Source organism: Aythya marila, assembly GCF_965140915.1.
Source record: "Aythya marila genome assembly, chromosome: 1".
Lineage (NCBI taxonomy): Eukaryota > Metazoa > Chordata > Aves > Anseriformes > Anatidae > Aythya > Aythya marila.
The window spans coordinates 179,506,504-179,529,315 of record NC_139042.1 but is presented as its reverse complement, the minus strand read 5'-3'; the positions used below and the strand labels follow the sequence as shown (position 1 = coordinate 179,529,315).

Here is a 22,812-nt window from a genome sequence, read left to right as displayed (position 1 = left end):
CTGTATAGATTTACTTTTCATATGCCTCATCACAGACAAGAGTGCCTGTACTATTAGAACAGAAAAGTATTAAATGAACCAAACCAAAAACAAGATAGCATGTCTGCCACTTTATGAATTTTTTGTAAAGGATTCTGCAGTAAAACCAGTTAAGGGTGCACAATGATTTTAGAAGGGTATAAATAAAAATAAATAAATAAAGAGTATAAAAAGAGTCTTAATGCAGAACTCTCTTTTGTTCTAAAACTAAGACTTTAAAAAACCAACAAACAAGCAAACAAACAAATAATTGTTTTTAGAAAGTTTAGGAATTGCCTTAATGATAGCAACTGTCCATTATTTGGATATGTTATGGTTGGAAGACATGATGAAGTTCAAGGAAAAATGGTGAAAATGGTACATATTAAACAACAATTAGTTTACTGGACTTAAAGCAAGAAAAAAATGCACTTCTAGAAAAAAAAGAAAAAAAAAAAGTTCCATCTGTTACCAGCATTGAACAAAATCAACATAAAATGAGGCAACATTATTTTGGTCTTTGATCTCTTGGATGCTTTATGACAGAGGTCATAAATCATGTAATTATTATCTGATATCAAGACAGCTTGAATTAACCTCTTACATTCCTGAGGCAATGAGAGACCTCAACACAAGTCAAAGTCTGCTTGTGTGGAATAAGTAACATTACTGGGGGAAACAAGTCCCTTTCCTCCCGTTTTAGTTTAATCTGGACTTTTGAAAACTTCAGTGGGACAGAGATGGAAAATCTCACACTGAAAATCACTGGATCATCGACATGTCCTGTTTGTTTCTGAAACCTATGCATCTCTGATTTGTAAATCACATCATCACTTGGGTTCTGGCTTCTTTTAATTGTAGACTTCCTTTTTCCTTTTACTCCTCTTCATCGGGAGAGGTCAGCTCAAGATGCCTCTATATTCTGGCTGCTAAAATCCAGGAAAATACAAAAGGCCTTTAATCCTGACATTTCATTCCTGCCGTTGATATGAAACAGCCTGCATTTGACGAGCCTCAGAAAACATAGCAATGAATAGTATACATTTGTATTTTTTTTCCAGTTGGCAGTATTGAATGAGATTAAGGATTATTATTATTTTTTTTTGTTGTTATTTTATTTTATTTTATTTTATTTTATTTTATTTTATTTTATTTTATTTTATTTTATTTTATTTTATTTTATTTTATTTTATTTTATTTTCCTCCTGTAATAGAAAATTTCCAGGAAGAAACACCAGTACTTCTTATTTATTTATTTATTTATTTATTTTTAAAAATCTGTAAATTGGCCAGCAGGAATGATGGGCATATTATGATTAAAACACCTTATTTTTATGTATACAGCAGATAATCATTTGCAGTAGGCACCACACATATATATTGTGAAAAACAGGCACACAATAGAAGGTCTTTCACAAAAGAAATGTACTGTTCCAAAGAGCGATATACCTGAAATACTTTATAACAAAAATAGAGCAGCTAGACTAATAACATCAGAACCAGGTCACACAGAACCATGAGCAATAATTCAGCACTTCGAGTACCAGAAGAAGAAAAGAAGACAATATGTAAGCTTCATAATGAAAAACATAGCAGAATAAACAGAGAAGAATCTTTTACTAGCAACACTTGGAGCTGAAAGGGAGATGGGCTGAGTTACATGCACATCCTCTGAGGAAGAGCACTGGATTAGGTAGCCCATAAAATGATGTACTTGAAAAACAGTAATGTACTGCTTTGGCTCAGCCAGATGGCAGGTCCTCTTTTCAGGCAGCTCTTGCGCTGGATTCCCCACTGCTGAAATGAAAAGAGCAAATTTGTGAATCAGTTTTTTTTTTTTTTTTTCTAGTAACATGCCACTTTCACTATGTCAGTGGCTTCTTGAAATATTTAACCAATGTTGCTATCAAGTGTGGCCACCCACTTCTTTGCTCTGCTCCAAGGAAAATGCTTGCTATTCACTATGCATTTATGGTGCATCATTATTATTTCTCTCTTCTTTTTTAATTTTGGACTCATGGTAATAAAGATGACTGTTCAAATTTCTGAGTACTTAGCTGGGATTTTATGCAGATACAGCCATCATGAAAATGATAGGCTCCCTGGGCTTCTGTCTGGTCAGATGCTACAAACAACCCAAACCAAACTAAGCTGTGCAGTCTTAAGTCAAAACCTTGATTTAGTATTTCACTATAGGTATAACCAGAATCTGAGGTGCTTTGCAGTCAAGGCCTGAAAAAAACCTTTTCTGCAAATACTGTATTTGTCATTGTGAGGGACTTGTAAGATTTGAGGAAGGCTCCTTTTGCCCTTTTGTCCTGCATACACATGCAAAAGATAGGGACAGACACATTCAGTTTGCAAAGCATCCGGACTGCAAGGCATTGTGTAAGAATAATACATCTGATTACTTGTCTAGTGTATGTGCAAACAAAGACTTGCGCAAGTGAGTGGGCACAGTTCAGTATTTTGATAACAGAGATAGCAAAAGGTTTGGAGATTTTCCATGCTATCGAAAGCTTTTTTTTTTTTTTTTTTTTTTTCTTCACTACATCCTGACTCAGTGCCCCTTCCTCCTAACAAAGGAAGGGCAAGCCAAGGTATGGCATTGGATCAGGCATCAATCCTATACAGAGCTATTTCTCTGAGGATAAAGTTATATAAAGACAAACTGTGCAAATTATATTATGCTATATAGTTTATTATAACTAGTACTTAAATGGACTCACAAAAATACTGAAATCTTTTAGCAGGAATGAACGAAAAGATTTTTGAAAAATCCTACCAACGCCATTGTCTAGACAAAACTTAGCTCTTTTGAGCTAAGTCCACATTCAACATATCACTATAAATTAGGATGAAATCCCCTGAAATCAGAAGAAAGATCCTTAAAATCTTTTGTAAAAGACAGAAAATCCTATTTAGGAGTAGAGCCATGAGAGAATGTAGTAATAGCCATTTTGCCATACCTATTAAATGTTCCAATCAGGCTAACATTTATTGGTGTAACATCTTCCTAAGTTCCCACAAATCTTCAGAGGGTTGTTTGAAAGTTCTTAATTTTGCTATGCAGTCTATGATAGAGAAAAAAAAAAAAAAAGCTTAGGCACTGTGTATTTGAGTCTGTGTAATGATAGATCTCACTGTGGAGTGTGATGCATGAGAAGCACATGGCTTTATGCCAGATTTATGTTCTCTTGAAATTGGGGTTGACCTGAGCTTCAAGTCAAAATAACTTATCCTTTATGTAAGTCGCATTTGGTATAGCTGTGAGTAAAAATGAGACTGAGAACTGCATTGCTTTCTGAAGAAAATAGACTGTTATCTATCTACTCAGTAAATATATATATATATTTATACTGTGTAAACTAAGTTGCAAATATGCAGGAATTTCAAATCACTGCATGCTCTTCTAAAGAAGATAAACCCAGGGCACTCACTGTCTCATGTTTAGAATAAATAATTACCTGAAAGCACAGTGTAAGGTCCATAGAAATCAACAGGAATCTATTGGCTTTGTGGAATTTTAGACCAGACTCTTGAAGAAGTTGGGTAAATCACTCCTCCTGCACATCACTTCATTCATCTGCTTGGTGACTACAACATGCCTACACACTCTGTGACAAGTGAGAGTCTATTAAGTGACTCCCACAGCATTTTCTGCTTTCATCTGGGAAACTCCTTTATTAGTGATAAGCCTCTACACCCTGGCATCCATGTACCAGTCGAGGGGAGGAACATGTTTGTAAACCAGATGCTTTGACGTAGCTGGAACTTAGAAGGGAGGCAGCAGTACTTGGCAAACAAACTTGTAATAAGTGCACTTTGCTCGAAATGTTTATAATTTGTTCTTGAAAAATATGCTGAGAAGATGGGCACTAGACAGTGCTCGACTTTGAAGTTCAAGTGTGAAGGTGGGGATCCTAAATACCTCCCAAGGAACATTTGAAAAAAAACAGCCTGATGCTTCATAAAGTAAAGAATTTGCTTGAGGAGAGGGGATAGGGAGACTTAACAAGTCCTACCATCCTTTCATCTGCAAATAAATTAACAAGATCTGGAGAAAGACAGCTTCATTGTAAGCAGCAATAAGTTCATGTGAAATCTTAATCTGCTGGTAGATTTTTGAAGAGAAGCACACAGGTTTACCAAATATCTCGTCCAAACTGTGTTGATACTCTCAGTTTAGCAGCATAGTAAAAAATAAATAAATAAATAAAAATAAAAATTAAAAAAATGTCAAATACCTAAGCACAAAAAGGGGTCTTACTGACTACTTGATATTTTCTTAAAATAACTCATAAAGGAATTACTGTGCTCAGTTAGGATGTGTGTGATGTCTACAAAATGCTACTCCCAAGAAACCAACAGACACTAGAGTTCCTTCTGGAGACAGTCGAATCAGAGAGTTAAAAAACAAGACCTCAGGTGCTCAAAATGTAAGGACTAACCCAACTCCCTGTGACATTCTCATTGCATGACAGAAGAGAACTGCATGTAGAATTGTTGAACAGGGATGGAGGATAAACAGAATGACTTTCAGAAATGAAGCTCAGCAATTTATTGACATTTAGAATTTCACTGAATACAAAGGGAGAAGTGTTATGGTTTACATTTTTACAATCAAATAAATTCATCTCTGTTTTGATCTCAAGCTGGGAGGGATGCCACGACATGAAGAGGAGCTGAGGGCTATTCAAAAGCATCAAGATTTTTCCTTCCATTTCTTATCCTGTCTCCCCCATTTCTTTTCTCTCTGTGTACCTTTTCTGCCTTGATCTCCTCTCATTTTGGATGAAATTTGTTTACTGTAAGACTGCCACTGTTGGTGGGGATCACTGAGGACAAGGAGGTAAGTAGTGTTTGCATGGAACTTGAATCTAGGCAGGAGATATCTACTTGGCAGGGAATTAAGTTGTTTGTAAAAGCTCTGGGCTGGGAACAGATCTTTATAGAATAGTCCAGTTGGAACGGACCTTCAAAGATCATCAGGTACAACTGCCTGACCACTTCAGGGCTAACCAAAAGTTAAAGCTTATTATTGAGAGCGTTATCCAAATTCCTCTTGAATGCTGATAAGAATGGGACATCAATCACTTTTCTAGGAAGCCTGTTCCAGTGTTTGACTGCCCTCACAGTAAAGAAAATTTTCCAAATACCCAGTCTGAACCTCCCCTGGCACAGCTTTGTATAGTTCCTGTGCATCCTGTCATCCATTACTAGGGAGCAGAGACCAGCGCCTCCCTCTCCGCTTCTCTTCCTCAGGACATTGCAGAAAGCAATGAGTTCACCTTTGAACCTTCTTATCTCCAGACTAGACATCCCAAGTGTCCTCAGCCTCTCCTCATAGGACATGCCCTATATCCCTTTTACCAGCTTTGTGCTGGGGGAAGATCAGTCTTTGGGGAATGCTGTGAAGATTTGGTGGCCAGTGGAAGTCAGGAACCTGCCAAGAGCAAGGTGGTTTGGCTAAAGCTTGCTTGGTGAGCAAAGCAATAAAGGAGTCCAGGGGGTTTCTGCTGGAAGGTTGGTGGCAGGATCTGGGGAAACTCAGGGACTGGGGTGGGTTGCCTGTATCTTGGAATGGGGTTTTGGTGAGGAGAAATAAGGAGTACAGACACTTGTACTTGGGATGGTTGACATGGCTGGAGGTTGGGGACCTGAAATCCCACAGAAAAGATAGAAGGCAGAATTTTAAATAGCTTGGAACTACTGCCTGAGAGACTTTGTCAAAAGACAGGTAAAATGGTAAGATAATACCCAGGGATTAATTGTTGCATAAAAAGCAGTCATAATCTTACCAAATTTTGTCTGTGTTTAATTAAGCATGTGAATAGTTTCATTGATACCTAGAGGGAATACACATGAGTAAAGATAAACACACAAGATAGAAACCTGAAATACGAAATGGTGCATAAAACCAGGAATAATTAATACAGACTGGCAAGTACTGAGAAAAAAAAAAAAAAAAAAAAAAAAAAAAGAAAAAAAAAAGAAAAAAAAAAGAGTGGAGAGAAGGGTAAATTTTTTTTTTTTTTAAAGAAAGAAGCAGATGAGAAGAAAACTATTTGATACTTTATTAATTATTTTCTGTTGATGGTTTAGATGTATGAAAACACATTGAATATTGATATTGCTCTAAAAGCTCAATGTAGAATATATTAAAGAAAGTATATTCAGCTTTCTCGGATTAGTAAGCGGGCAAGATTTGCATTAAAAATAAGAGTCCAGATCATGCACCCTCTCAGACAGGGTTAAACCAGACCAGAAAAAATTGCAGGGTCAGGGCCAAGGCAGCTGCCTGCATGCCTGTTATGTCTGTCATTGTTTGTTTTGTCTTTTTGGACTTGTAAGCTCTTCAGGCTAGGAGCACTCACCATGGGGCCTGACCAACCACCGCTGGCTTCAGTGGGCACTGGTAAGGCTTTGTTTGTCCAGCATTTAGTGCAGAAGTGTCAGGGCCTGATTGGGACTTAGTTATATATGTAATACAAACCAGCCATCTCCCAGGATCTACGTAGGCACTTAGATGCAGACACAAAGTTGTACCCAGATAGAGCCAGTCAGAGGTTTCAGGTCTTAGAAATTGTTATGATCAACGAAGGGAGTGTAAAAATAAAATAAAATAAAATAAAATAAAATAAAATAAAATAAAATAAAATAAAATAAAATAAATATAAAAATAATAGATGGAAAGACAGCTTAAAAGCATTTCTTAAAAGCTTCTGTCTATTTTCATAGCAGTTGTAACATAAATGAATCAGCACTCAGAGACGGAGGGTTCTGGTGACGTTTTGGGGGATGCAGAAGACTTGCCGTCATATTCCCACGTTCCGGGAACAACAACTGTTACCGGGGCAGGGAAGAGCTGACCAGGTGCGAGCCGCGCCCTGGCGGCGCGCAGCGGGGCGCGCAGCGGGGCGCGCAGCGGGGGAAGAGCGGCGCTTTGGTGCCACCGCGTGGCTCACGGAGGAGCAGGGCTGAGGGGGGGCCGCCCCCCCCCCCCCCCGGCCCGTTCCCGGTGTTTAATTACTCCTCGCTGTATTAAGGCAGCAGAGCGAGGCCGTGTTGTTTCCAGGATGAGGCTGTGCGAGACGCACAGGGAGAGCTTCCAGGATTCGATAGCACTTAACATGAAAATTCTTTGTTTTTCGTGTAGAATTACATAAAACTTTGAAGAGCTGGGCTTGATAATGCCAGAGGAGGAGATGTGCTAGCTGCCGGTAATTGGATTTCAGCTTTACTTCAGCTGTAGCTGAAGTGCAGATTGGGTCATTGTGCAGCCCTCAGATAACGCTCTGCTCTCTATCTGCATGCAGATGTGCCACTACCAGCAGTCACAGTTTTGAGTGGAATTTGGGGTGGTTCACGATCCCTGGAACGCAGCATGTTGAAGTCTTATGTCTCCCTCCTCCCCTCTATTCCCCTCCCACCCCTCCTATTCCAAAATCCATCTGCTTCTTTTTTGCAGACCAGATATTCACAGGGTGCACCTCCCAGAATCATTGGGTGCTGCGTTTCTTGTAACACTTTCACAGACATAACAGGAATCTTACATAACCAGAGAACCCAGAGCAAATTAAGGGTAAACTTTTTGACTTCTGGAATTGGAAGAGTCTTGATGTTAATCAGGTGTGTGACACCTCATAAGTATTTCATCTGGAAGCCTCAAGCCAAATTTGGAGAGCCTCAAGCCAATTTTTTTATTTCAATAAAAAAATGGCCAAATGAAGTTCAATGGAGGAGCTAGGAGCAAACATAATGCTTGCTGGGGAAGGAAGAGTGGCCACTACTTTTATTAAACCTTTCTACAAAGAGTAGCAAAAGCTTCTCATGGTGCAGTCATTTACCTATTTGGCCTAGATCTTTCCTGCCCTTCCTGGCAATTAGTGTCAAGGCACAGTATCAGCTATCTCTTCATGGTTAGAGTTTGCAGAAAATACTGTTGTCAACTGGGGGCCTTGAATACTCTTTCTTACAGAGTCTATTTTTGGATCTTCAGAGTTGAAATATGAAATGTGGGTTCCTACAGCTGAAAACATACTTCAAGAGCTGTTTCGTGTGTGCAGATATTTACAATGCTAAGTGGTGATACTCCAGGCTGCCTTGCTGCTTTTCCTAGTGATTTGTTAGGCTCTTCTTTTTTTTTTTTTTTTTTTTTTTTTTTTTTTTGGGGGGGGGGGGGGCGGAGTGGGGTGAAGGGGTGGGGAACAGAATTCTTAAGGCTAAATCCAACAGTACCTAGAAAAACTTGCAGTGAGTTCAGTGGCAAATTACATTTGTGGCCAGGAAATTATGATCGCATTGAACCCAATGGCAAAAGTTTTTTTCCTAGTGTTTTCAAGAGTGTAAGAGCTCCTCTCTATCCTTTGTTTATAGAAAACTGCTCAGAGAGAGTGATAAGTGTTATAGCATTTCAAAGTTACTTCTGGAAATAAATTGACCAGAAATTCATAGGTGTTACTTATGTTTAGTATGTTTGTGTGTATAATTTCAACATACAAATCACTTTTGAGACTAAAGAAAAGGCCTTTACATAAAGGGCTCTACTCCTAAGGTTAAAATATATGGTAGTATAAAGATTATGTCTTCTCAATCCATGTGTACATTTTTAGTTTACGAACAAAGACACTTATATATATATTTATCAATAGGAAAGTGCATTAAAAGATTCGTATTGAAAACAAAATGCAAACACTGCAAGCCATGCAAGAAAGACACTGGTACCGTGTATTTCCTCCAAGTGAAAAGTGAGGATCCATAGTATTTTGGAATTCAGTGACGACCCATCTTGTATATCAGTACATCTCCACACGACTTAGAGTTGGCATTAGCTGAGTCACTTGCTACTTTCAGTTACAGCTCCCTCATAGAGAAGGTATATTAGAAAAATCAATAGAGAAATCAATACATTTTACCCAAGTTATCAGATGTGCCCCAGACGCTTAAGTTGTTAAATAGCATTTGATTCAAATAAAATGTATCTCACACCCTTTGTATTGAAGTGAGAGTTGGCATATATTTCTCTTCTCTCTCCTCTCCATTCCCAGTTGAGTAGCATTTGCACTCTGGCACTAATTTATGTGGAATTTCAATGTGTGTTTGAAATAAAATTGATTAGCATTTTCTCTCCTGAAGAACTGTCTTAAGATCATCCCAAAAATTATAGGAAATTAGGTTGTATAAAAAAGCTTTTTAGTTTTATTTCCCAAATAAATAAATAATGCAACATAATGAAAGACTGTGCAAGAGAGAGCTGCTCTAGGAGTACTTTAAAAAAGCAACAGTCAGTGAAGTGGAAAAATGAGGGAACAAAGATTGGATTTCACAGTAAACTGTTTCCATTGGATTTCATCTCTAGATATTACACTGATATTTTATATGCATACAAATTATATTCCAAGGGAACACTACAGGGTAAATTAACAGTGCATTGCACATAGATTAGACATGCAAATTACAAAAATGGGAGGTAAGTATGTAGAAAATGTATCCTTAAATCAGCATGTACTTAATTCATTAACAAACAGGAACACCGGGGAAGCATTTTAAGACATACTACATTTTTCAGGAAGACACATAGCTTTTAGCAAAGATGTTGGTAGTACTCTTCTCAAATTCCCTCACAACAGCATTGTTTTGCAAGCTAATTCTTAAAGTAATATGTGAAAAGAAAATGATTTCTTGGTGTTAGCAGAACCCAGTATCTGCAGGTTAGAATAACACTTCAGTACATATCTAGTGAACTTCCAGTCGGGTGGGAGATTCAGCTGTTTCCAAAGCTTAACAATGACCAAAGAAACCTACTGCAAACTGCAATGGTAAACTTTGCTGACAGATTGTGTGACTAAGATTTGAAGGAATGAGAACAATGACAAGATGCAAGTCTGGGGGAAAGAAGGAGGTTATCCACATGTGTACTTTACCAGTGCAGTATAGATCGCATCTATTTAAGCAGACTTGGATTCACCAAGTGTAATTGAAGTGATGTAGCTAGCAGGTAAGTCTGGTATTTTTACTCCATTGGAGTAAGCAGAAATTTCATCTTGAGTAAGTTAACTAGCACTGATGACTTTTGAGATCATGTATTCAATGCATACTAGTAGCCTATCTTAACCAGTTTATCTGAATGATCTTCACTACTTCACCACCATGGTTGCTAGAAGATATCAAGAGCTGGCTCATATCTGTGTATCACATCTGTATTTGTACTTTCAGTGAGAGCTCTTTGGGCATCTTGCAACTCCTCACTTACTTTGTAAAAGTAAAGATTAAGATGTCAGTTCAGAAGTCAAACATTTTAGAGGAAAAGGCTAAGAAAATGGCAGTGCAAAGTTTTCACTGCAGTGTCATACAGCTCTATGATAGTATAAAACTACTTTTTCAGCTGTATTGAAACAAATGGTGAAAAAATGTTCTGAGAGAAAGCTAAGGACTCATCATGTCTGAGCAGTTAGACTGCTGTTGACACAGAATGGCAGCACCATCCAGTATCTTGTTTCAGATATAGCTGATACACAAAAGGATTGTTTCCCCTGCTTCAGTCTTTTCTGTTGGTTTTGTGTCACTTGCCTCCATCATGGACACCAATATCAGGCACAATTTTGGATACCAGAATACTATTGATTCACCCAGACACAACCAGAACCTCAAAAAGATTGACCTAGCACCCTCTTCCTTCAAAACTGTTGCCAACCAGCCTTCTGCCTCTGAAAATATCTCATTTTGAGATGAATGTCACTGCTGAGAGGTCTGAAGAGCATGATTGCACGTGCTTTAATTAAAGGTCTTGGGTCTGACAGGCTGTGACATTATCTAATATACAGCTTTTCCTTCAGAGCTGCAGATCACTGTTTTGTGAACTAGTACTTTTTCTGAGCACTGTCTCCAGTTTCCCAACTCGTGCCATCGACACGATGGACCCAAAGTAATGACAAAACTTCAGAGGAGCAATCATTTGGTGTCATTTCAAGATTCTGTCCAGATCTGAAACATCTCCAAAATGCTGGGACAACAAACAACTGCGAGCTGATCTTCGCTGAACCAAGGCTAAAGCATTTTGAATCCTTTTATTCAAAGTAATTTTGTTGGCACTTTTAGGAAAAAGAAAATGGGTTGTTTCAAGTGTCAGATCATATATTTTGCCAAAAAGTCGAGTATGTTGAATAAATCTCTTCCATACAGTTAAGAAAGTATACAGTTCTACACAGTGGGTACTTCAAACCCTTTATTGAGTCTGCTTCTCCTATGAATCACAGAACATAAAAATTCATAAAAGAATATTTGAAATAAATGTCTTCACTCACGTAGCCACCAAGGACCAGACTTTGTGTCATCACTGACATAAACCCTTCAGTAAAATCTTGGACTGTTATGTTGCAAAGAATGAAGATTTGCATATGCACTTTGCTTGAAAGAGTCAATGTAAACTCATCTTAGGTATTTTTTAAGATACTTTGGAGAAGCCTGCCATCCTGCAGTCAAATGGGTAATTTTGCTTTTCAGAGCATCTGATGTAATAGCAGTTTTCAGGGGAAAATAATTTACTTTTAAAAAGCAATTTTCTTTTATTTATTTATTTATTTTTGGTAGAATTAAATTCTTGTTTCTTCTTTCAGTATTTGTCCCCTGTAATCTACTATTTAAAGCACAGGATAAATTCACAGCAACATCCACTTGCCGTGCTAGGCAATATTTCTTCTTTGATCTTTCAAGTGAGAGGATTCTATTGAAGCACAGTTAGAAAAATTAACCTTTCCAGTTGCTTTTCACATGTATACATCAAACTGCCATTCTAGGGAACAATTCATTGGCCTGGCCTGTTGGAACTTGGAAACTTGTCTCTGCTTTTGTTTGCTAACAGATTACTTTGTTAATTCCAAAGGTTTAGCAAGCACCTTGTTTTTCCAACAGAATTTCATTCATCCATTCTTGTTCTATATGAATAGATTTCTTCTGGTCACTGAGAGATAGGACTTTGCTTTCACATTCATACATTTTCCCCTGGCTAATTATTTGAAATGTTTGACACCCCAGATGTACAAACAGTCATTGGTCTCTGTGGAGTTTGTTGGGCTGCACATTGGTGATGGATTTAAAAAATGCACTTGGACATGTATTGAATCCATAAAAGAATGGATGCACACTGCATATAGTCGGGCCTGAACTCTACTGCACTTATAGTCATTCACATTAGCACAAAAATCTGAATTGACTTCCGAAAGTTAAAGATCAATCTGTTAAAGATCATGCTCCTAAAGAAAAAAAAAAAATAATTTGACAAATGTAATTCCAGTTTGTATTTTCAGATTTATCATGATTTTTTTTTGGGGGGGGGGGGGGGGGGAGAAAGTGAGGAGTGGGGAGGGATGATTGGTGGTGGTGGTGTTTTAATTTTCTGTTGCTTAGATTCAGGTCCCTGGAAGATTAGAAGATTGTCTTCAAAGTGGTCTGTTTTGATTGCAGTCTGAAACAAGCAAAGAGGGAAGAGAATCAGAAAATGGACAAGAATGAGTGAGCATCTGGGTTTGTGAGTACATTTGTGAAACATCTGAGAGGCAGAGGAAGATCTCTTCTCCAGTCCCTGATCTACTGTGTATTCAGAACTAACAGTGAAGGACATGCTGCAGCAGAGATTGCTTTTCAAATTTCTGTCCATGCAGGAAGCTGCTCCTTGCCTTTGGACTGTAAGAACATATAATATCTGGTTGAGCTTTTGTTGCATAGCTTGGCAATGGGAGAAGGAACAGCTTCAGGGGGGAGATCAGCATTCCTGAGGAATATCCCATTACCTGTTGAGTAGTGCATGTTACTCTAAACTGAGGTTCAAATCTTCTAGAAATAGGAAGAATGCAGTTATAGGCTTTGAAATCAGTAGAACCCGAATTTTGACTTCACATTTAAATAGATACACACTAAAAATTATATTGTTTCCCCAGCTTTAAGATACATCAGGTTTACCTAAGCCTCTATGCTTCTTATGCAGAGTAGTCATCAAGCTGGCTGCTGAATTATTTCCTTATAAGATCATTTAACTTCAAAACTTCATACTATACAGGTCACATGTTCTGGTGATATTCAGAAGGGAATTGTCACTTTCAGACAACTAATATCAGTCATTCTTCTATCTATATTTGGATTGCAGGCTCAGGAAAGTGTGATGGCAGTTATTAACTGCTCTCAAGAAATCCACTTGCAAGATGGATTTATTTCTTGATTAATGATGGAGATTATTCAAGTATTAATTCCAGTTTTTTATATCACAAACTTGATATCATCCTTGTTCTCTCCACCCTTAAAATTACTATGATTACTCTAATTGTTAGAAAGCTATTATTTGATTCAGATTTGCAAAGTAATTATCAGCTAGTAGCACATCTGCCATTTCTTACTAAATTTTGGTATGTATTGTTGTATCTCAATTAACAAAAGCTCTACTAACTGAAGCATTGCTACATGAATTCTAGTAAGTCTTTCAAGCATGACATAAATTTTGTACTGATTGATTCTGACTTACTGTGTGCAGTTTAATTTGTTGCTTTGCATTTCAGAACTGTTCTGTGAACCCAGTGCTTGATGGTTTTTACAATGATTTTCTAGTCTGCAGCAATCAGATGTACATGTAAAGGTTTTAACTGATGGAGCATCCTTTATGACATTGTTTTTACTCTTGCTTTGTGAGATGTATTCTCATTACCTTCTTTCTTTGATTGTGTCACAGGCTACAGGGATTAAATAGAATTATAGTTTTTAATCTCATCTTTGAGAATGTACTACTAACATAATGGGATAATTATCTCCACATGTCTAGCTTCTCTTTCATGAATATGAGGAACAGTGGAGGCAGCAAACATATCAGATATTAATACTGGAGCATCATTGATTTGCTTTTTACTCAAACCATACTTATATAAAGTTATTCAACTTGTTACAAAATTATAAACAATTTAAGAATTACAATATTTTGAGCATTTGTAAATATGTAAACATGCTTGTGTGCATGTAAACATACATGTATACCACAAATGTCTGTTAGTGTTTCTATATTAAACAATTTCAATAACACACTACTACACTCTTTAAGAAGCATCTTGTACTGAAAAAAAGTACAAGTATACTAACAATATAGTCTATAGTATACAAGTACGCAAGCATACAAGTATACTAATAGTTCAGTTGATGTGTCATGCTTTTTTCTTAACACTGTAAACACTTCAGGGCTATGAAGTTCAGATTTTTTTTTTTTTTTTTTTTTTGTGAAAATACTTTCATGATCCTTTTTAGAAACTATTATCAGGCAAAACCCATTTCAAAACATCTGCAGACTTTTCTCAAACTCCTTCTGCTGTCTCCAGATTTAGAACAATCTCTGCTTACAATGGTTTTCTTTTGCGACTTCTAATTTCAGTAATTTATCTTACGGGTGGTACAAATAACTATAGCCATGAAAATACTATTAGAAAGTTAGAAAGAAAATTATTTTAATTTGGGGAACCATATCTAAGCTGTGAAGAGTGGAGTATATTCTGCTTTGTTTGTATGTAATGGCTGCTTATTTAGATACTTTTACTGTACTTGGTATTTACATGTACCATTATACCAGGAATCCTAGCATTCTGTATTAGAATTACTAAATAATTCTAAAAGTCTTGAACAGACTGGATTGTGATCCACAGCTTTGGTATTTTATGGAAGAGGAACAAAGAAGGATGATAAAATTTTCTCCCATAGTGGAACTGTATATACTGGCCTATAGAGATACTGTTTTATTTTAATTGATATATGGACTTATTTTTTTAAAGCACAGTAGAGTATACTAGTTATATATTTTGATTTTTAATATGCATGTTTAAAAAGATGGAACCATATTTTATTTTTAATAATTCTGGTCTGAGCACATGTAGTTAATTCTAATCTGTTTACAGTACAAAAATGCATACATATCTGTCAACATCAACACTAGAAGACTAGAGTATTGCTCAGAGTAGAATGCTGTAGCACTAATTATTTCCTTTTAGACTTGCTGTGGAATTGGCTTCTACAACAGCAAATTGCAAACTGCTCAAATTACATGTTAAATCACTTTATTTAGGGTGAAATCCAGTTGTTATTTCTATTTCTCATGTTCAAAATTCTGTTGTGTCAGTAGAGTAATTCTGTGAAAGAGGAACCATGCTTTCCTGTGCATAGAGACCTGGACTTCCCTAAGCCAGCATGGGGAAAGCTCTTGGGTGTCAGGATTCTTTAATTTCATAGTACTGCACAACATTCAAGATCTGCAGCTTCTGTTACAAATTGGGTGGCCTTGGGGGTCCCTTCCTTCTCTCAAGCTGTAAAATCAAATATATACAAGCTGATACCTAGGGATTTACTTCTTCTTGTGATTGTGACTTTGTTAAGAATTGTATATTTACTAAAGCTTTCTCTTGCACACACTTGGACTATGTGGAAGCATGAAAACATTTTCCCAGCAGGCAGATTAATGCCTTTTGTCTTACTAATGAAAATGGGGAAGCTGTTCTGTTGCCATTCACTGCTTAATGTCTCCTTCTTCAAAATGAACCTAGTACTCTGTAAAAGAAGCTCATTAAACTGGCTGTTGATAAGTTTCCAGCCTCAGTCTGAAGCACAGTTACCAGGATATTTTTCACTATAACTTCAGACTTATTGGATGTTTTTTCCTGATGCTGAGGATGTCCCCATTCCCTTTCTATTCTTTTACTTACAGAGAGGTAGCCATTAAAATAAACAAACAAACAAACAACAACAACAACAACAACAAAAAACAGCTGGCCAAACACTTTGGCTTGTTTCTACCTGTTAAGATGGTCCTTCTCAGCTCCAGGCATGCCAGAACTTAGAAGGACTAACATGTCACAAGTGTAGTATAAACCATGCACTGTCTTCAAAGAACCCAAGGAGGTAAGCTCTATGTGCTGAAAGCACAATATTAAATCAAATGTTAAAACTGCCTAAGATGCTATAGAAACTGTTGAAAGCTCCAAGAGGTTTTTTGAAGAGCTGACAGCTCTATCTGAAGACAAAATTTAACAGAACTTCCCAGGAGCAAGTCCTTTAACTGAGGCTTTGTTTGCTGAGCTATGAGGTTGACTCAAATCTACTACATACTCTGCTGAGAAGTCTATTAGGCACACAGGAAAACTGGTATGGTATAATCTTACAATAGAAATAAAGTCTGCAAGCATTTCTCTGGAGCTTGGATGCACCTGGTCCAAGCAAGTCCATGTTGAGAAAAAGGTTCAAAGCTCGGTTTATAGTACAAAAATTATGCATTTTAAGCCATGTCCACATGACCCATTTGGCAGAAACCCATACCTTAATAACAAGGATGGAATTATATTTGTAAGCAATTATCACTGTTTGGCATATAATATAGATAATGGATGTTACAATTGTTGCATATTGGTAACATACCCAGGCCGGATAACATAAACTCGGGAAGGTTCTAGTTAAAGTTACACTTCAGAGAAATTCAATGTTTTAGGTACAGGAGAGCACATTTAAATGACACCAAGCTGGGGGGAAGTGTTGATCTGATGGAAGGTAGGAAGGCCCTGCAGATGGACCTGGACAGGATGGATTGATTGGCAGAGGCCAATGGGATGAAGTTCAATATGGCTAAGTGTTGGTTCTTGCACTTTGGCCAAAACACCCCCATGCAGCACTACAGGCTTGGGGGAGAGTGGCTTGAGAGCTATGCAGAAGAAGATCTGGTGGTGCTAATCAATGTTTGCCTGAGCACGAGCCAGCAGTGTACCCAGGTGGCCAAGAAGGACGACGGCATCTTGGCTTGTGTCAGGAATAGTGCAGCCAGCAGGACCAGGGAGGTGATCATCCTCCTGTACTCTGCTCTGGTGAGGCCGCACCTTGAGTACTGAGTTCAGCTTTGGGCCCCTCACTACAAGAAGGACATTGAGGCCCTGGAGTGTGTCCAGAGAAGGGCTACAGAGCTGGTGAAGGGCCTGGAACAGAAGTCCTATGAGGAACAGCTGAGGGAAGTGGGATTGTATAGTTTGGAGAAGAAGAAGCTCAGAGGTGACCTTGTTGCTCTCTCCAACAAGGAAGCTGTGGGGAGCTGGGGCTTGGCCTCTTCTCACAGATAACTAGTGACAGGACTAGAGAGAATGGCCTCAAGTTGCACCAGGGAGATTCAGGTTGGAAATTAGGAAACATTTCTTCTCAGAAAGAATAGCCAGTCATTGGAACAGGTTACCCACAGAGGTGGTAGAGTCACCATCCCTGGGGGTGTTTAAGGAAAGGCTGGACATGTTGCTTAGGGATGACCATGATTTAGTGGGTGACCTTGGTAGTAGGGTGATGGCTGGACCAGATGATCTTGAAAGTCTTTTCCAACCTTAATGATTCTATGATTCTACGAATCAACCACAGCTGTGTCCTATAGTGAGATACCATCTAGTTAATTGTGATTGGAGTATTCTCACAATTTGAGCTTATACTCACTGACTCTCCAAGAGACTTTCAATATTTCCTTTTTTTTTTTTTTTTTTTTTTCCCTGACATGGTGTCCCTATAGGCCAAACCTGACATACCATCATGGATATGTATCCAAGCCCCACCAGGCTGGAAGAAGTGTTTGTGCTTTGCAGCCTCCAAAGGGGAATTGTCTTCCATGAACTGTTTCAGGGAGTGCAAGGTAATCAGGGTAACTGCTGGGTGAGCATAAATTACGGTGCATAGGTGTGAGTGGCTATACAGTTTAGAGGCTTCTTTTTCTACAGAGCTTTTGTTTGTGCCTCTGGGCAGGTTATGGTTATTTTCCATATGAAAGAAGATAAGTCTAAGAGTCGTAAATTGTGCTGCACAGCAAATGTATCAGAAATTAAACTTTATGCTAACTTTCCGGGCTTTATAGGCTTAGATACATTACTGAACTTTTAAAATAAATATTTGTATAAGCTGGTGAAGATCAACTGCAAAATGAATGTTATTATTTGCCTTGATATGATTACCCATAAACTGTTGTTAATAAAAGGTTCTTATGCTCAGGCCTAGTTTTTTTACCAGTCATCATTAAGATGCAGTTTATTGAAAATGTTAGGAAATATATGATTCAAACATAACTCCATTATGCAGAAGTCACTTTCTTTAGTGCAAAAAAGAAGAGAGAAATTGCACTATTTATTTATGAGAGCATATGTGACCTCCATTCCAGCTATTTATGTCGTATACTGGCATTTCATCTGTGTACTCTCAAAGTAGATCAGCTTTAAAAAGATGACCTCTGTCTTATTTATGGGCAGAACAGAGGTGACAATAGTCAAAATGCTGAGATTATGATTTCCTGACATTTTTATCAACCTCGGTAATGCATTTCAGCTGGAGAATGCTGAAGTTGACAATATGTAATTTTTGAATACTGTGTTAATATAATATTTTCTGTAATTCAGCATTTGTAACTGTTGTTTTCACTTCTAAGGGAGTCTTTTACACCACGTACTGCTGCAGACATTCCTGCACAAGCGTATAATTCATCCATTTAATTTTCAAGAACATTTCTGTCTTCTCATTAAATGGTAATTTCCTGTATCAGAAATTTAATGTCCTCTCTAATTGTAGGGTGATCAAAATCAGAAAATTATGTATTTTTATATGCTAAGTGGAATTTGGGTTTTGGAATTCATGTAAAATATATAACTTGATTTGTTTCTCATTGCTTTTAAATTTTGAATTCAGGTTGTTTGCAAATTAGTACTTTGACATTTTCATCACAAAATGACATACTAACCCTACCCCTTCAGCTGTGATGAAAAACATTATTAAGATCACAATGTCAGGCTTTCACAGGCTAGGGAAAGAAATTGGCATCTTGTCTAAATTGTGCTTTCCTAACTTGGCCCTTACCTCAGTTGAAGGCATTACTGTATGGTCTTTAATTATATGAAAAGTCTATTTTTTTCTTGCCTTATTTAATATCCAAAGTAGATCTATTTTGTTGATGAATTAGAATTGCATAATGAAGAAATACTGGGTTTTGTTGAGGAACTTGGAAGGTATTTAGCAAACTGGGTTAGGGATTCCAGGAAGAAAAATGATTGTCTACTTTATAGCAGTTGAAGTTTACCTTGAAGAGATGAATTCCTCTCTTTCATCTGTTACAATATTTCTGGACAAGCTAAATCAAACTTTTCACAGATGGTCTGGTTTCCTTGTTGCTTGAGTTCATTGCAAACGTTCTGAACACTCAGAGCTAAAAACCAGGGCACTGGGAGCTGGGCTTTGAGCATTTGAGTGTTATAGAATGATTTCACAAATGTGATGTCCAAAGCGAGCATGTACATTTGACCTCAGTCTTTTTAAGTCTATGTTTCAAGACACTCCTCATCTCTCAGGGCATTTAAAAGTAGATTGTGTTATGGCTTTGAAAGATAATAAAAAAAATAGTGAATGGATATTTTGTCTCTAGGTCAGTGTTTAAACTATGCACAGTATGTAAGCCACAGATACACATTGAATGATGGGGAGAAAAAAATAGTTGTTCATTACATGAGTAGAGTCTTCCACCACTGGGGCATGCAGGTGCTATACAAAGAAGCAAAATTTAAAACAAATTGGAAAAAAACAAAACAAAACAAACAAACAAACAAAAAAACGTAAGAAAGTATACTGATAACTACATAATCAGACTGGAAATATCTAAGATGGGAGTTCCCAGGCTACGGTATGTGTACTACTAGTGGTATGAAAACTATTTCAAAGTGATTTTCAAATAAGACCTGAGCATCTAGGCAGAAGAATGTTTGCACGTAAATTCCTGGTATTGCATTTCCACAGGAAACTGGGGCACAGATCTGGAAGCACGTGTATGGTTTAATACATGCTTCAGTTCCATCACCATCACTAATGTGGTAAAATGCAGTTCTCTTTCCAAAACAAACTAATTAGGTTATTCTAAGCTTAAAGGATGTCCTGTTAAGCAACAGGCCACATTAGTTCAAAGCAAATTACTATGTTATATGCTCATTCCTCTCCTCCAACTGTTGTTTAGCATGGAAAATTAAGTTAAATGGCATTGTGTCCTTCTAGGAATATCCTCAGGTGCACTTCACAAGCTTTTGCCAAGTGAGCTAATGGAGCAAGTGAGAACAGGAGTAGCTTGTTGTCTTGTGTAATTTTAAAGTAATTTGCTGACAGCTAAAGAATTAAGTATTGCATTCCATCCCAGGCATCCTAGCATATGAACTAGTAGGCAGAGACTTTTCACCTGCTACTCCTTAAACCTGCCCTGACTTTTCTTATCACTAGCTTTCATTTTCATCTGATTAAAATTGCCTGGCATTCACAGTTTGTATTCCTCAGACTTCTCAGAGGTCCTGCCTCCCTGCTCAGTGAATCTAGGCTCATTGTCTCAACACCAGTTATTTCCTTCCTTTCCTCAGTCCAGTCTTGCTAGCTGGCCACCCCTGAACTCCACCTTCCCCAGTCATTTTCCAAGTCTCAAGTTTTGTACGCATGTTAGGGCTCTGTATGACATCCTCACAACAGAGATTTTAAAAATTTACTACTCAAATTCACATTTTCAGTGAACAAATATTTCAAAGCAAGATTTTCTGAAAGTTTATAACTTAGCAAAAGCTGGATATTTTCACTGGAATGATTGCTATGGTTTCCTGATTAAAAAGTTCTCCATTAGCAAATTTTCTGTGCTGCTCCTATAATACATGCCCATGAGTCTGCTCATTTCCACTCTCATTGCCCATGTAGTTCTCAAAGAATTGAAACATTTCAGATGAAATTTAGAAAAGGAAATAAAGAAAAAAGGAAACAGAAACAAAATCAGCTGAAGGCAAATGTTTTAAAATACAGCCATATGTTAAGCAACTGAAAATAAAATAACCATCCATAAAACTAGAAGCACCTTTAATCAAAGTAGTGAACTTCCATATAATATAAGTCCTTTCAACATGCATCTCAAGCAGCCTTAAGTATAAAACTACTTTCTGTGCTTTAAAATGTCCAGTTTAATATAATTTTCCTGTTACAATGAGGTTGCTGGGTAGATATATACATAAAACAAATATATTTAAGTGAGTGCTTTATATCATCATATACTCTACAACTATGTAAGCACCCAAGTCAATATATATGACTATGTAAACTAAAAGCATAGATATAAGCTTGAGCAATTTCACATAGTTGACATTATCTGAAGAATGAAAATTTCTTAAATGGGTTGTACCCAACTAATGGGCAAAGTAGTAATTAGTCATGCTGTCATTAACTTATCATTTAAGCAGGTTAATTGACATGTGGCCATGCATTTGAGAACCAGACTTGAACTTAAATACATATTAAAAATAATATTGCAATCCTATTTCACTTGAAATATTTATTGATCTGAACATTTATTCAAAAAGAAGCAAGTATACATTTAATTGATAAAAATATATAAATGTATAATGATTCTTGGATCAATACAATATGTTGGAAATAATAGTGCCAAGTGAGTCCCAGACAATGTATAAAATTAAAAGATTAGAAGAATAACTCACTTAGTATTTCCAGCAGTGTGATAGGTTACAGGTAGCATTTCCAAGACATTCACAACTGACAAAGGAAAAAAGTATTAATGCTTCCTATTCGATATGATATAAATGTAATGTATGGGTGTGCATGTTTGATCATATAGTTATACATATGCATGCATACAATCTAATTTGAAACTAATAGAGCTGCAGTATACAACAATATGATTAATACAGAACAATTGAAAAATAATTTTATTGGGCAATTAGTGCTAATGGATTTACTCATACTTCATAATCTATGCACTGTCATTGACTAGTAGAATTATTAAAACCAGCATTAATTGCTATCGTTTCAAAGCTAATACTCTTAGGTAGCAATCATTGGTAATCACTGGCTTACATGACTGAGTAAGCACATTTGCTGTCTTCAAACATATACGAACATTCAAAACTGTGCAATATATATTAATATATTGTGTCTTGACAGGGTCCCAAACAAAGCTGCCCATGAAGTTACTGCACTTTAAGTACTTTCTAGTACTTACAGATGTGTCTGAATGCTTAACTTCACTGCAGCTTCTAAGAAGAGAAGAAAACAGAATTAGGCAATGCCTGTTGAATATTTAGGAAAATATTCTGCTGCATTGCTGAAGTAGAAGGAGATCCATAAAACCAGTCCACAGAAATGCTCTGTCGTTTATTAGGCTGTAGTGGAGGTAAAAACTTCCCCATGATTAAATCACTGTTTGCATTCCATTTTTGGTATTCTGGCATAAACTGCAGTCTGTCAGCATACAATATTTTCCAAAGAGGATCCAGAAAATAATGTGTTTGGTAAAACAAACTTGGTGCTGGGTAGGAGGGATAATGTCCCCATGGCATGAAATTATTCACAGTAAGGCAATGCTCTAGCTCCTTTTGACGTCCTCGCTTTCGTGACCGTCGATGTTGCCTGAAGTCCCCATGAACAAAGTCATTTAAGTTTGATGGGTGGATACTCCAGTAGTTTCCCTTGCCATCCTCACATCTCCCCACTTTGATGAAACAATCATTTAGTGAAAGGTTGTGCCTTACACTGTTTCTCCAGCCTTGACTTTTGTTCCTGTAGAAAGGAAAGTTATCTTCAATATACTTGTAGATAGCAGCTAAATTCAATTTATTTGTAGGGGAAGAAAGAATTGCCTTTGCAATTAAGGCTATGTAAGACAGGGGTGGTTTTTCCAGAAATCTTCCTTCATCCATTTGCACAGAAAGACCATTTTTGGTGCATATATGAGAGCTGGAAATT

At 37.2% G+C, this 22,812-nt stretch overlaps 1 long non-coding RNA gene across 2 annotated transcripts; it reads right to left on the bottom strand.

Moving 5' to 3' along the window:
- Window positions 1–191: 191 nt before the first annotated feature.
- On the bottom strand, window positions 192–22,103 carry LOC309873746. 2 transcript variants are annotated; one of them, XR_014316728.1, is made up of 4 exons: window positions 21,549–22,103; window positions 5,820–5,867; window positions 2,988–3,092; window positions 192–1,815 (listed from the first exon to the last, which is right to left on the bottom strand). It is a non-coding gene; the product is annotated as an uncharacterized lncRNA (long non-coding RNA). The 2 variants fall into 2 exon arrangements; XR_014316729.1 differs by lacking the exon at window positions 5,820–5,867.
- Between the last annotated feature and the right edge of the window lie 709 nt (window positions 22,104–22,812).